The 12774-nt window shown below is 41.3% G+C and overlaps 1 long non-coding RNA gene across 1 annotated transcript; it reads right to left on the bottom strand.

The window, feature by feature from the left end:
- Positions 1–10181: 10181 nt before the first annotated feature.
- On the bottom strand, positions 10182–11872 carry LOC134496267 (uncharacterized). The gene is made up of 2 exons (XR_010067889.1): positions 11730–11872; positions 10182–10333 (listed from the first exon to the last, which is right to left on the bottom strand). It is a non-coding gene; the product is annotated as an uncharacterized LOC134496267 (long non-coding RNA).
- Positions 11873–12774: the final 902 nt, after the last annotated feature.

Below are 12774 nucleotides of genomic sequence, written 5' to 3'. Positions count from 1 at the left end.
AACAATAAGCGCCCGCGATCGACCGCCATCTGGGACCAAGCAAAATGGCCGTTCTGGGCGGGGGCATGCGGAAAGCATCGTAGCACTTTGGCACAGGAACGAACCACAACTGTTCTGTGAATTAGGTAGTTTCACGTTGTTGGGAATTCATTTTTAACGCACAAGAACATAAAACTACCTGATTTACTCCAGTTTATTCGCCTCGAGTTTTTTTTCTAATATATTGCCTATTTCTCTGCTTTGTTCCCTTTGTATAGATTTTCTGTTAAGGGTGGGGTATTATAATTCTTACAATGTCTAAATATAGAGGAAGGGAGCCTGCAATGTGCTGTAACAATTTCAGAGCTCTTGGGAAGCGATAGGGAGAGGAGCTAGAATTGGTTTTATAGTTCCCTGGAAACCGTACAGCAAATCTTGAAGTAATTGAACGTTTACTTCCCTCTCCCCGTCCCCTCCGTATTTGCACTAGATGAAGTCACAGGGCTTCTATTGAAGTATGTGCAGAAACCGGCGACTGTTGATTAGGATCTCCCAATCCGTGGATTCTTGGGGGAGGGGGTGTAGGCTCAAAGAAGGAGCCAGCCGATCAATTTCTAACCCACCAGATTAAGGGGCCGAAACGAGAGACACATTGTACAGCACCTTCCCCCAACCTGCTGCTCTCCAGACGTGCGTTGCGCTATAATTGCCATCATGCTACCAGCAGACTGTGCTGAAATGGGGGTGGGTGGGGGTGTCTGGAATTGCATTTCCGCACATCTAAAAAAGCTGGAAGGCTGTTCTGCAGAGCGAGAGCAAAGCCTAGCAGGCAGTTCTCCAGCTAAAGCCTCCTTAAAGAAAGGGGAGGCGGCACCTGCGCAGGAGAAGCTCCCGCTGGATTGTGCCTTAAGCCTTTGCTTAAGCCTCTTCCAACTTTCCTACTGGGGGTTGGGGGTGCTGGTCCCTGTGCCAGTCCATGTTTTGCTGCCTGCTCCACGTTTAACTCATGCAACCAACGGAGTATAATGCTGGAATACGTGTGCGTATCTCAAGATGCGTTAAGAGGGCTCGTTTACATCTGGAATGAAGCTTTGTCTCTGCTTTCCCAGCCCTGAAGAATATTTCCAAGGCTCCTCTCCTCCACATCCGTCTCTCAGGAGTTCGGAGGAGCCGGTTAGAATACCCTCTTGGCAAAATCTTGTCCTCTGTGGGCGTGATGCGTTCCTACGGAGTCTCGCCGCGGAGACAGGAAGCGCGCAAAGAAGCAGCCGCTTGATTATGGCCTCCTCTTTGGCAGGGAATCAGAGGCCGGAAGTGCGCCTTTAAAGCGGTCCCCTTCCCCTGATGGGAGGCTTTTGTTAGCGTCGTGCATCCCACGAGACCCCCAGTCCCGCGGCGCAATCCAGCTGGAGAGTTTCCTGCGTGAGCCCCCCTCCTCGCAAAGATGGCAATCGGTGCTCTTGCTTTAGCTGTGCTCACTAGAGGGCTTCCGTCCGGATTGTTCCCTGCTTGTATTTTATTAGGGACGGGTTGCGAAAAATTCCCTTTAAGATGAAGAAACGTGTTTAGTTTGCCTCCTCTCTGAGGCTTCGGGTTATTTGGGCTTTTGGAGCTCCGCCCTTCCCCCTACTTCCCCACCCCATGATTTCAATGGACTTTTAGTTCTAAATAACTGTTATACGGAGCTTCGGATCTCAACCCTATTTTTTTCCTCTTCCTACACCCCTTTCTTCCAATTCTACTCACAACATTAAGCCACTGCATATTTCAAAGAGGTTACTCGTGGCTTAGTCTTTATCTAGAATTTTCCAGTATTAAAAAGTGAATTCGGTAGGATGGAAGCATATAGATTCAGTTGCTTTTAAGGACTTGTTTTTCTTTTCCTCCGTCTTGAAATAGCACAACCTTGCTCTAAGTTTGCCAATGGAAAATTGCCCTGGAAAGAAAATAGGTACACAAGACCATTATTCTTTAAGTAGACTGGGGTCTGTGCAGGAGAGATTTCCCAATGGGCTTTGTGGGGTTTATTTTAATCTTACTCTTTGTACCAACTAGAACAGAAATGAACTTCCTCAAAGCTGGAAGATGGGCGGAAAGTAGGGACAGATCAAGCTCAAGCTTTATTTCCTGCTTCTGAAATAAGAGTTTGCTTAAAACTTTTTAAAAGTAAGATTTACCTGAAGGCAGTAACACTTAGAATAACGTAAATGCTTTTTACATCTTTATTTCATGAAAACATTTCATTTGCAACAGACAAAAAGGTAATATTGAAATCAAATCAGATTAGTATAAATCCAGGATTAGAGGTTGAAGGCAAATTTGCATTAGGAAATTTCACATTAGTCTTGCTTCCTTGAGGAAAAACACATTTGTAATTCTTTACACTAAATACAACTTAGGGTGATTTTATCTGTCATATATACTTCTGTTTTCAGCAGCCAGAAATATGTACTGGCCTGTGTTGTAGAACTGTAAGTTTATTGTCTCCAAAGACCAATTCTTTCAAAATAAGTACTTTTTATTAGCTACCTCTTAAATACCATCCTAAACCAGGATTTAAACACAACAGGTGAGAGAGACTCCAAACTATTCCCATGATTTCTGGGTATTTGTATATATCTTTTTCTCTGAGTATTAGCAGGTTGTTTTGCCTTCTCAACCTGGGTAATTGTATTCTCCATTCAAAGCTGTATCCTATAGATTTGTGTCCTCCTATCCCCAACTGGTAAACTGTTTGCAATTTAAGACCATGAGCTGAAAATATTTCCTTATTCTGAGTCAACTGGATGAACTTTCAAGCTGGTCAATAGCTTAGGTGAATACCTAAGATCTTGATATACCTAGGTAAAGTTTTAGGGTCTTCTGTCTGCCTGCTTACCTTTTAGATGGTTAGGTATATTAATTCACTTATTTGTAACTTGCAGTACACCAGTTTTAATGGTCCTCTCCTGTTCATTTTGCTGAGGCGGGCCCTGAACTTCTTCTCCAAGGTCCTGCCCTGCAAAGTCAAAAACGATGGCAGGAAAGTAGTCTGCAATGATGTTCCTTGTGGTACTATTGGCTTACACTAGAATTTGTCTACACCACAAAAATAAAGTCTATCTGCAGTCAATTTTTCCCTTTGGGAATTAACAAGATTCAGGTTTAACACAAATAATAAGGCTTTTTAATGTCATTTAAGAAAAATACTCATACAGCATAGTCAGTCTGTACTAGTAGAACTTTGGATGGTGGACGATCCATCAGCTGGAATGGGAAAATCTTAATAGCAACAACTGTGCATTTTGGAATTAGGTTTAATGATGGAAATGTAGGTTTTTAGAAAATAAATTAAAAAAAATAAAAAGTTGCTGCAAGATGACAAAAAAATTAGAGCAGGGGTTTTCCTCCCTGAAAAATAATGTGAATTCAGTTCTCAAAATAATTAAAAAAAAACTTCTTAGACTCAGTGTAGGGAAACACACTAAACCTTAATTCTATATGTTTGTTTGATTTTTGACTTAGCCTGATGTGCCAACAAGATCAGTATGGCTTGTTCAACATGACATTATTTTACAAACTTTGGCTTAGTCTTATGGCAGAACCAGAACAAGTAAGTCTGCTCACACTTCCACCCCATTACTTGGCACCTGATTTTGTGTGGGGTTTGAGATGCTAGCAAAAAGCAGCATAAGATTCCGGGAGTCTGGGGTGAACCAGATTTCTAGGGCTGAAGATTTTGTGTGCTAATCTTGCACAGTTTCCTTCTGTGTGCTAATCTTGCAGTTTCCAAGCACTGCAACAGGGTTTGCGCACAACAACTTCAGTTCAATTTATGCCCTCTTTACCAATCAATTTTCCTAAGAGGAATGCCAATATCTTCTGCTCTAAGCATCCCAGTTATCTCAGCCCATGCCTGACTCAGGACTTTGATTACTAGATCATGTAAGAATGATCAAAGGTTTGCTTTTTCTTAAAACTGCAAAGTATATAAAGAGAGACAATGGTTACATTAACCCAGAGTGGGGATTTTAACAGCACTTTTTTGTTATTTTGTTATACTTTTCAATAATCAGCAGTCTCGGGCATTTCTAATAAATAATTCCATCACAAGGGCAGGGGGAAGACAAATTACGCTACATTCTCTTTCTGGCACACTGAAAGGTTAGGCACTATGATCCTTCTCTGCAATCCACTATAGCCACATATATGTTCTTCAGTTACTGAACACTTATTTTTGGAGGTCAAAACCACAAAACACATGAAAGTTGTGGTAATCCTATAACTGTTTACCTGGGAGGGTGTCCTTTTCAATTTGACTTACTTCTGAGTAAGCAAGCTTAGGAATGCACTCTTCCTTACCCAGGAGGAAACTACTGCTTTATGGCCTCCTAACCTGGTTATTTGTTTATTTTCCAAGAAAGGGATGCATTTATGCCCAGCAAAAAGGCAAGGACGGGTGCCAGAAATGCATACACTACTATTTTGGCAGCATTTTCCACTTTAGAGGAAGAGAGCAGCAGATACGGGGAGGGGGGAGGGGGAGGGGGAGGGGGGAGGGGAAATGCGGCAGCAAAGAAAAGGACATCACATTTGTAGAAAAAGTTGTTCATATGATATCTTGCCCTTATCAAACTGGAGCCTGATCGTATAACCCAGAACTGAACTTGTTGAACTTGCTTCCAAATAAACTTGCTCAGACCTAACAGAACAAAACTGTGGTCCCTGGTTTTGAAAATAAGTTGCAAGGAAAAATGCATTGGAAGATTTATTTAAAACTTGTTAAGGATTCCTGGGATGGAAGTATGATTACCCCAAAGCAAATAGCATTGAAATCAGTCGGATTTATTTCCAAAACTACATGCTTCATATTGGGGCTGTAAATCTATGAATGTATATTGGCTGCAATTAACAACTCATCCCGGAACAGTCCAATTAGCAGGAGTAGGACTTGGAGTAAATAGCTTGTGGATTGCAGCGCTGGCATTTGAATAACAACAGCAAGACCGCACATTTCCCATTTGCACAGATTAATTCTAATAAATTAACACATCCACGTCTGACATACAGCTCGACCTGCAACCCGATTAAATCAGAGCAGTTTGTTTTAAGCAGTTTGGAGTAACTCCCAGCTTCTAAATGCTTCTACACCATGATCCTGCATGTAACAGACCTGCTTCCAGTGGTCTACAGCCTTCAATTGCCTTAGATAATAAGCCCTCCGGTTACTACTTTGGCGGGTGCATTTATAAATAAACAGGGCATCAGTTTTAGAGCTAAAATGTTCCTTCAAACTAAGGAATAGAGGAGTCCACCTATACCCATGTCCTATAAAATTGCAGTCAGGAGGATGAGGAGTTGATACTTCTGGTGGAGTAGAGCAAGACCATCCTAAGTGTTAACTTGTTAACTTTCTTAAGCCAGTTGCTTTCCATTCAAGAAAGGTTTAAGTCTTTCTGAACATCTCCAAGTAAGAAAATAAGATCGGTCTTACCTGAAGCTGAGTCCACCGTCATAAAATCTAACAATGCAGTCTCTGCAAAACGCTTTTCTTTTCTTTTGCACATTCTTGCTAGGGCCTAAACCTTATTTCTTCTGCTTCCCCTGCCCTCATTCCTACACACATGCCACACAGGAAGATAGTTGGATAAACCCGGTGTCTGAAATTTACCATCCTTCTTTCTTTCTACCTCCCTACCCCCACCCCTGCACTCACAGTTCCTTACTTTTGAAGCCTGATCTTCCATTTCACCCCCCAGTAGATGGTCCTTGTGTCTCCAAATATGGCACAATGTGAACAGAGCACTCAGTCTGTTCCTTTGCCTCTTCTCCGCCCCTCTTCCAAAAGGAAGGGTACTGGAGCAATACTTCAGATATCTCAGTACATTACCTGCCTCTCCATGCAAGCACCCTTTGGGAATCACATGCTAATGTGGCCAATCGCTGCACCTCCAGGTTTGTTACACCAACGCCTCGCCTAAGAAAGCTTTAAATACAGCAGTGTCTGGAAATGGGTCTCTATATGCATGTAAGGAACCACTAGAAAGTTTTTCTAATGTTCTCCCCCTCTTTTCTGCTTCTGCTCAGTAAGGCTACCAATTTGGTAGCATAATCTTAGACACATATTCAGAAGTCTCAGGACCCTCTTGTCTTTAGTGGGGTTTACTCCCAAATAAATGTGTGGAGAGTTGCACTGTAAGTGCCTTTTTCTGGGTCTCTAATGGAGATGGACCTCAAGTTACGTTCCTTTACCGAATGGTCATATACAGGTTCATTCCTAAGTAAAAGGTAAAGGTAAAGGTTTCCCTTGACGTAAGTAAGTAGCAGGTAAAAAAACACAACCTAGGATTGTGACTTAGATATTTTGCAGTGACTTAAAGGGGAATAGCTGTTGCACCCATAATCCAATGAATCAGATTGTAACAACAACGATGAACTACAAAAAAGTATATTGTATCCCAACATTTGCTTGGGATAAAGTCCCACCACAGATTTCAGAAGTTACCCCTTGGAACTTAGGAAGGTGGTGATGCTCCTGCTGGACTGCGCTCTGCCTTGCAGTACAAACAGGTTAATCAGGACCCACCTGAACTTTTTATTGGAATCCATTGCAGTTGCAGATACACTTACAATGTGCTTGTGTGAATTAGAAATTTATGACTTCTGCACAGTTAATCACTAAACTGGACCAAAGATTACAATGATGTTGCAATCAGTACTCATTTAGGGGATATATTTGCTTTCTTTCTGAACTTATATCCATTATTCTCCACCCCACCCCCACACCATTCCCAATAAAGGTAATTCTATTTGACTAAATGGACGCTTCCATTCAACCCACTCTTCTGCAGATATTAGTCACAGCTAACCCATTGTCACTAGTGCTCCTAAATAAATAAATGAGATTAGCCTTCAACTTTCAGACCCATGGATTTGTGGTTTAAAGTTATTTAACTGTTGAAAGGCTTGGTTTATAAATTTGTCTTTCAAACCCGTTTTTGTCCTCGTCTCATCTCTGACAGACCTTGTCTGGATCTGGAAGCTAAGCAGGGTCAGGCCTGGTTAGTACTTGGATAGGAGATCTCTAGCAAATACCATAGGCTAGACTTGCGAGTCTAAACGCATTCTGAAAGAAGGCAGGGGCAACCCACTTCTGAAACACTGCCAACAAAAATGTGTGGACTGTGGGTGAAGTGAGCAGGAGTCAAGCTGGGCTCAAAGGCATCTTGGAGGCAGTAGTTTCCCTGAAGGTGAACCAAAGGTTGCCTATCCAACCAAAATTGAACATCTGTCTCTCCCTCCTCCCCCCTTCCCCGAATTTTCTTAACGAGCTTTCCATCTTGTCCTGTGCACAGATCTCAGGAAAAGATCTCAAACTGCTTTATTAACTGATAAGATGATAAACCTGGCTTGGAACTGTGCTTTCCAGTTTGGGTCCTCCAGTTTCAACTTTTGGAGTCTTTTTGTTACATTTGCTCATCTGTTTGTTTCCTCTCAGGGGGAAGGCACATTTCCCTTAACTCTTTTCTCCTCCCTCCACTTAACATTCTTCAAGGAACTTCCCAAACATTCAGAATCCCGAGTTAGCATGGGAAATGGAGAAAGGTCGATTTCAACCTTCTTAAAAAGACAAAAACTTCTTACAAAGACTTATTTTATGCTAAATACAATAGAGCGTTCAACTACTTCAAGCCTTCCCTCCATCCTCAAAACCCACTGAACTGAAGTCTGTTTCACAACCTGTAAGAGACCAGGAGGAAGGACTCGTTTCTGAACTGTTTATCCCCACCTCCCGCTTGTGTTTGTGTTTGTGTGCTGTTTTTTGGAGTTCTGTTTCCCGAATTTTTTTTTAAAAAGCAAATCATGTTTGTGCCTGTTGATGGTTTAATCTGTGAATGCACCACTGCAAACTTTAAGAGCTGACTGGATCCCAAGAGAAGGCTTTTAATCTAGAATCAGATTAAACAATCAGATCGTCAGCTCCCGTTTTAAACCGCCAGGATCTACCGCCTTAGTCTCCAGAGCGGCTGGCTTGAAATTCATCCTCTCCGTTAACCCGGGCATGTCTCCGTCGGAGTAAGCGGAGGGGTGTGAGTGAGTCCTTTAGGAACTGTATGATAGGCAGAAATCTTAGACTGATTTTCTGGGGAAGAAATCTCAGCCGAGGGACGGGTGTGTCACAGCCGGCAGCCTTGCCCGGGTCGAAGCTTCTTCGTGGGTCTACAGTCCTTCATCCCCTTAATCCAGCTCAGCCCTTGGCTGGCTAGTCCGGATTGCGACTGAAACCCAAATGTCCTTCCTTGAAAGTTAGATCCATTGTAACCCGAGGGAGTCCGTTTCCACCCAAAAACATTTGGGTCGAGGGGGACGTTTCAGTGAAAGTCACGTGCGCATGAACTTCCCGCTCCGGTTTCACAGAACGCTCCTTTCCTCTCTGAAGAATTAAAATTTACCTATATGCAGTGTAACCCTTTGCGTGGGCCTCTGATCCACTGGGCTTACTCCCAAGTTATGTAGACGGACAGAATGGCACTCTCCTTTTTGCGGCTCATCCAAAAGCCTGAAAGAGCTATCAATATTTAGATCTCCAGCACTTCCAAGGAGCATTGCAACGTCTGATTCTGTTTAATCAGGTAGATGGAAGCTCCACGCGGTCCTGGTTGTTGTTGCTATTACTATGATATGAAGGCCACAGAAAGGGCAAAATGCCCTTGGAAAAAAGGGTAATGTTTTCCCCACATGGTGGATTACTAAGAATAAAAAAAAAATGTAGGGAGGGATGGGAATGATGGGCTATTTACTAGGGGGTGGGGAGAGGGGTGTTCTCATAGCCTTCCCTCAGACACCCATTGCCAGTGATGTTTGTGATCTTTTAAGAAAAGTAAACATTCACTATTTACCAATTATGAAAAAAAGTAAAAAATACTGTAATCCCAGGTCTGTATGGTGAAATATAATTTCCGTGAAAAATAGGTCATACAGAATAGCTCTTCTCTCAAATGATAACTCAGCAAAACTAAATGAAGAAAAAAAGCAAGTTGGGGGGGAGAAACTTGAAAGAAGTTATAGTCCTATATTTAATTAACTTACTGGATATTTTCAAGACAGAGTAGTTCTCAGTAGGTGATGCATTAAACAGAAATCTGGAGGGTGTGAAATGTGTAACTTGATAGCTGTCAATTTTCTGAAATAAACATTGTTTGAACTTCTTTTCCCATTAGTCAAAAACAGTAAAGATATTTTTGAACAGCTGACTGTTGTCTACCTTGGGATAGATACTGTTCTTTCTTTAAAATGGAATGAGTCTTCTTAACTTTTTGGCTATAGATGCCCCACACTTTCTAAATAGGTCACAGATTTTGAAAGCTAACTTTTTTTAAAAAAATGTCTCCTTTGTCTTAAGAAGTAGAAATAAGTATACACCATCTACCAAATCCAGGCATTTAGAACTCAGTTAAGAGATTTTTATGTATGTGAGCTGAGTCTTTTTGGCTTAAAGTTCTCTAGATTAAGTGGATGGTATCTGGAAGCCTTGTTTGGTAACTGCTCTTGTCTATAATCTTCTTGCTGTTCCTGCCATGTTTAGTAGATGGCCTTGAAAAAATGTTTGAGATGGGGAAAACCTTCCTTTTAACAAACACACAAGGGCTTTGGTAACCAGAATTCTCCAGAAGGGAAAACTGTTTTCCAGACATCAATCTGTTTGATATTTTCCAAATTAAGAATGAAAAACAACCCCATTGAAAATAAATAAATAATTCCTGATATACTAATATATCTCTAAAGGAAGTAAAGTTGATCTCTCCATTTTAAACAGAATATCCAGAGGGTCTGACTTGATAGATAATGTGGATGGATGAGCACTATGCCTAATTTTTGTAAAAGAGAAGAAATTAAAATGAATATATCCCTAGATAAAACTCCAGCGCATGGGAAAGCAAATGGTTTTTGCAGGTCTTGTGTGGTTTGCTTCACTAGAGAAAGTTCTGGATTCTGTTTCAGGGAATCTCTCCTGACGTCATTTGAGTATGAATTTATATGCTCTACAAAATTATATACTCGGCTGCTGACATGCCTCGTAATTATTTATAGGAGGTGCCTGAGGATTTCCGAAGAATATATTCATTACAGGTAAAAGGTAGACAATTTATCTTGCAAAAAACACTGAACAGGTGTTTCCTTTCAATTAATGTTCAGTAAATTACATACCTTTAAAAAAAAAAAAAAAAAAACACCTTTAACCACTTCCAAAAATGCTTGCTAATCCATCACTGATCTAAATTCCAGCCAATGAGAAAGCCTGTTTTTCCATAATACCTTGAAACAGTCCGTGTGTAGTTTTGGATGCCCAAAACTTAAGAGGATGCTTCCAAATCTGATTTTTTAAAAATCAAGAACATCATGCAACAGCATTTATTTTATTCTTTCTTTTCTATTTTAATTGTTGTGGGATGTCTATTTCAGATAAAAATTCTGACTCATCCTCTAATCTGAGGATTATTATTATTATTAAAATAAATTGAGATCAGGCACTCTACACATTATAGGATGATCTCCACAGAGCTTATTCAGAAAATTTTGGACTACTGGCCATATTTTAAACAAGAGATTATTTAAAAGGAAACATTTTGAGGGCTTTTTTTCCCCCTTTGGCAAAGTTTGCTCTGGAAGCAAAAGAACCATTAGACAATGGTGGTTCACTGATTCTAGGAGAAAGCTAGAGAACCAATTTTACTAGCCCAGACCAAGCTGAACTGGGTTATTCTGCATAACAACTCTGGAACAGAATTCTATCTGAAATGCTAACATGCATCATTTTCATATACCAACTGCCAATTTGCTTTTTGAAGGCACTATCCACCCACATTTAATCATTCTTCAGTCTGGGAACCTTAAATTGCCCTGCTGAACTCAGGGAGATGTGCACAGGTTTCTATTGTTACTAAGTCCCGTTGGCTGCAGTGAGAGAAGGAAAGACTAGCTGAATTCGATGATTTAAACTATTAGAGCAAAGGTATTTTACATTTGAGTGGACATGATCACAGTTGCAATCCTGTGGAGATTTACTTGAAAATAATTTCAACTAACCTGCTGGTACTTAGTGCAAAATAAATGTGCTGAGGTCGGACTATGAAGTGTGCAAGACAGTCTTCCCTCCTTCCAACTATCCACCTCTCCCTGCCTTTGATACCACAAATGGAGTATAGTTGGATAAGAAGGCGGGGGAGGCTGGTTTTCCATATCATTTTATAAATATTACTCCAAGAAGAAATCAGTACAGCATTTGAATGTATCAGCCATCCACTAGTTCAGATGACCTCTACTTCTTGTCTCATGCTCCCCTACTCCTGGTTTACCCTTTCTTTCCCAATATGTTTACTCTCAAATGGGGTCCCAGGATTTCTAAGGAGCATACTTCTACTCTGACTATTGTCAGAATTGTAGTCCCACAGCCCTCTGTTATTTCTTTTAATTACTTTCTTTTAATTTCTGCCAGAAGAAGATTCCTTCTATCCTTCCTTCAAGTGTCACTTTGTCAATCCACACATCTATCTTCCCATTTTCTGGCCCTTGATACATTTCTTAAGCCAGCTCAGATCTACTCTACTATCTACCAGCCCAGCTCTGGTCTTTGCAAGCCACACACTTACACACACCATTGTGGTCCATGTCTTCATTATAGCCATTTCCACTCTGTAAGAAGAAAATGTACTCTAGCGAAAGGATGCTTTAGCATATTCTGCCATAGTTGTTGTTGTTATTGGACTTACTCTCTTCTTTGCCAGAATGACCTCTTCTAGAAGGACCAGTGGAGTTCTCCAAAGCCTCAGTGAGCGCAATTACGCGGTCAAAGCCAGTGCTCAGAAAAGGGAGTTTTTCCTTCCAAAGTCACAGAATAGAGGCCCTTTCCCTGCATTCATACGGAGTGCCTATTCGCACCATTTTAAAGCTCTTTGCTCGGAGCCTGAGGATCTCTCTTTTCCTTTTCCTTTTTTTTGTTTTTTTTTTGTTTTAGTCTGCTAGAAGAGTTGAACCCTGCTGAAAAAAACAGAACATCCCCACCCCCAAGACTTCCTGCTCCGTTAGAAAGAAAACGAGATCTACCAGGTTACAGAAGAGGAATTTACGACCAGGCGTATCAGGCATTGTGTGCGATGCTTGACGCAGACCGACAGCTAGTTTGGCAAGGCAGTTAAGCCAGAGCTCATTGGTATAATAAACCAATGTTGATATAACCGAAATATATTTACTTAGAAGTAAATGCCACTAAACAATAATGAAAAGAGAACATAAACTTGCAATTATATGTTTTAGGATCTGTGCTGTCAATCTATGCTCCACAGCCGCTGACTTGAACAGGAAAACTCTTCGGAAGCAAATGCGTCGAGCGAGATATGATAGTGGAAATCCGTAAGGATCTGGCTTGTGTTGGATTCGTTCTGCGGCATCAAAAAGGTTGAACAGCGGGAGGGCAAAAAGAGTGGTCTGTAAGGTTCAAGACATCCCTCCCATCCCTGGCTTCTCCCCCCCCTCTAAATACCCTCCCTTTCCACAGGCAGTAAATTCAAGGCTATAAAAATCAAAGAAAGCTAATGTAAGTTTTATTCAACTATTTAACCGTCTCAAGTCTAACGCCTTCTGTAAGGAAAGAAAAAGAAGCAGTACCGGATTGGACATTTTACAAGGGTAGTAAAATTAAAGTGCGTGTATATGGCGGGGAGTGAAGGAGGAGAGAGGGGAGGTAGGATTCAGCAGTGCAAATCCGTCTCCTCGCCACCAAGCCACCTCCGCCCCTCCATTGCTTTCAAAACAAAC

The sequence above is a fragment of the Candoia aspera genome, chromosome 4 (assembly GCF_035149785.1).
Source record: "Candoia aspera isolate rCanAsp1 chromosome 4, rCanAsp1.hap2, whole genome shotgun sequence".
NCBI lineage: Eukaryota > Metazoa > Chordata > Lepidosauria > Squamata > Boidae > Candoia > Candoia aspera.
This window is presented reverse-complemented; position numbering and strand designations above follow the sequence as displayed.